General features: G+C 48.0%; 1 long non-coding RNA gene across 1 annotated transcript; it reads left to right on the top strand.

The window, feature by feature from the left end:
• The first annotated feature begins 210 nt into the window (after nucleotides 1–210).
• Nucleotides 211–3,005, top strand: LOC138843919 (uncharacterized). The gene is made up of 3 exons (XR_016213742.1): nucleotides 211–341; nucleotides 1,002–1,105; nucleotides 2,265–3,005. It is a non-coding gene; the product is annotated as an uncharacterized LOC138843919 (long non-coding RNA).

Here is a 3,005-nt window from a genome sequence, read left to right as displayed (position 1 = left end):
CCATAACTCCCAAAGCAACTCAGGATAAACATTTTCTTTTACATTTTTAGCATTCTGTTTAATGCCTCAATAATTTCTGCAAATGCACAAATAAAGGATTATGGAATCTATTGTCAACAAGTTCTAATTAGTTGGCTCCAATATTTTGACCCCTTTTGACGTCCAGGAAGCATTAGGATTTAGATAGATTTTTTTCCCCTACCATTCTAGGCACTGAGTGATTTTGTTGGCACTTCACTGCCAAGGCAAAAGATAGAAAAGCAGGACCAGGCTTGCTTGATTCCTGGCTGGTGGTTGTCTTCTGGAACAGCATGGCGGTCACGGTCAACCTGAGAGGGCAGGTAAGCACCTGCAATCAGTTTTCTGGTGCTGGGACTTTGAGTTGCTCTTCTAGGTATGTAGCTGGTGCATGGATGGGTGCATGCTTGGTAGGGCAGTGTGGGCAGCAGGACAGGCTCCACTTGGGGGCACAGAATGGCGCTTGAGGACTCCTCACGCTTGGCTTGAATTCTTACAAGCAAGTCTTCAGTGGGGAGGAATTACAACCAGCTTCTGTTTAAACTGGGGCTTTTAGGAACATGCAGATTTGCAGGCTGAGCTGTGGGCAGCTGAACAGGCAGCACCCCAAGCCACCAGGGCACAGCTTGGTTAGGAAAATGAGGGCTGACCAGCTTGGAAAAAGCCAGCATTGTGAGTACCCCTTTGCAGGCTGCTGCTGGAGCCCCACGGCAGGAAGGGGGATCCTGTCGGAGCGGCGGGTTGTATTGACTCTGGCAGATCCTTTGGTGAAGCCGTGCTGAGCCGCATCTGGGGTGCTGTCCGCTATGAAAGGGCACTTCATCTTCTGCAGGCACTGTGCAGTGGCCCCCGGGCATTTGCGGTTCTTCTGTTTAGATTTCGAGCTGCGGAGACACTGCACCTTTGTGGAAGGCTGTGGTGGCTGAAAGAAACTGTGATTCTTTTTAATTTTATTTCACTTTTTTTTTTCCCCTGAAAACCAGACCTCTCTGATTTGGACTCAAGCCATTGCCCTAGGATTGGGCCAAGAATGTGTGGTAGCCATGGCAACTGCTCCTTCTACCTGGGAAGGATTCTTTTCTCCGAGGTAAGGCAGCCATCTGCACCTCCACACCCAACCCAGGTCTCTGCGGGCAGCTCCCAGCGTGCTCGGGTGGTCACCTCAGGGGCAGTTGAGGATGCGACCGGCCCTGTTGATGGTGCCATTCCTGTTGCTTTCCACCGTTCCCTGTCCAGGCCCAGCCCCGCACAGTGTCTGTGAATTTGGCAAAATTGGGCTTTGGAAATTTGCCCCACCGTGTTTCACAGCTTTCCCTTCTCAGTTCCAGGAAAGTCAGCAAACTTCTCCTGAAGCAGCGCAGCACAGCCACGAGCACAGGATTGCAGAACGAGCATTTCTGAGTGCGATCTGCAGCGGCCACGTGCACTAAGCACATGGCTTCTGGGAAGGGGTTTAGCCTCTCAGCCTTCTTGTAAAACTGGGGCTCACAATACTTGCCTCATAGAGCTCAGGGAGGATGAAGTCAGGATTGTGTGTGTAAAGGTGTTGACTTGGTACTAGGCACGTGGTAAGAACTCACGAACAGGCTATTAGCTATCATTGTGTGTCAGAAGCTGTGTGCAGTTATGTTAGCAGGAAATGATACAAAAGGGGGCCGGTGCTGTGGTGTAGCAGGTAAGGCTGCCACCTGCAGTGCCGGCATCCCATGTGGGTGCTGGTTCGAGTCCCGGCTGCTCCACTTCCAATCCAGCTCTCTGCTATGGCCTGGGAAAGCAGTAGAAAATGGCCCAGGTCCTTGGGCCCCTGTACCCATGTGGGAGACCCAGAGAAAGCTCCTGGCTCCTGGTTTGGGATAGGCGCAGCTCCTGCTGTTGTGGCCAACTGGGGAGTGAACCAGCAGATGGAAGACCTCTCTCTATTTCTGTGCCTCTGCCTCTCCTTCTCTCTCTGTGTAACTCTGACTTTCAAATAAATGAATAAATATTTAAAAAAAGGAAATGATAAAAAAACAGCCAGTAGACACAAAGATGGGCAGCCATGTACGTTAGTGCATCCTAGCCATAGCGCTGGCATACTCAGCTTCTTCTGCACTTACCCTGGTCTTACCTAATTCTGGTTACTGGGTATCAGTTGCTCTCATGCCTGCTTTTGTAGCCCACAGTCTACCTGCATTCTGCATCCATCTTGGCTTGACCTGATTTTAGCAGCTGCTACTCTTTGTCTAATTTTTTTTTTTCTGATTCAGATCCACTGTTGGCAAGATATAATCACCAGAGAAGGGTTTCTTCTGTTCCTGTGGTTTGACATGCCTAGGAATGAAGCTCTTGTTCTAGATCCACGTGTCTATCTTAGCAACTCTCCAAACAAGTCTTGCTGATTCTCTTCTTTCAGACCATTCATTCCCCAGTGGGCATGATGGAAGAGCTCAGGACCATGTCTCAGCATAAGGCTACAACCCTTGGGAGCTGCCTTCTTCCTGTCCTACAGTTAAGGTCACCCAGGCACAAAGCAGATCTCTTCCAGCCACACTGAACCTGCCCCTCTTGCCTGATGGAATTTCCATGTAGTTCTGGGAATGCTTATAGAAATTCCAGTCTTCTAATCGAAAGGCTGCTTATAGGTTGATGTCTTTGATCCAACTGCGGTGAGAGCCAGATCTCATTTCACAGATACCCATGGACCAAGTGAAGAGATGAACCAACCACAGTAGCAGAAACAAGGCCAAAAGTTCATTTAAATGGCAGCACAGTCATCTGCCATTGTATTACTGCATAGATTTATGTTATGAAATACAAGAGCCACCAATCACTTGCAGATATTAAGTTCTTGTCTGAATTGAGACATGCTATATGTATAAACTATATACTTCATCTTGAAAACCTGTTACAAAAAGTAAATTACCTAATTAATATTCTCATATTGACTACCTGTTGAAATAGCAATATTCTGGATATATCAGGTTAAATAAATCTACTGTTGACACAAA

Source organism: Oryctolagus cuniculus, chromosome 9 (genome assembly GCF_051225735.1).
Source record: "Oryctolagus cuniculus isolate XC-2025 breed Fujian yellow rabbit chromosome 9, ASM5122573v1, whole genome shotgun sequence".
NCBI lineage: Eukaryota > Metazoa > Chordata > Mammalia > Lagomorpha > Leporidae > Oryctolagus > Oryctolagus cuniculus.
This window is presented reverse-complemented; position numbering and strand designations above follow the sequence as displayed.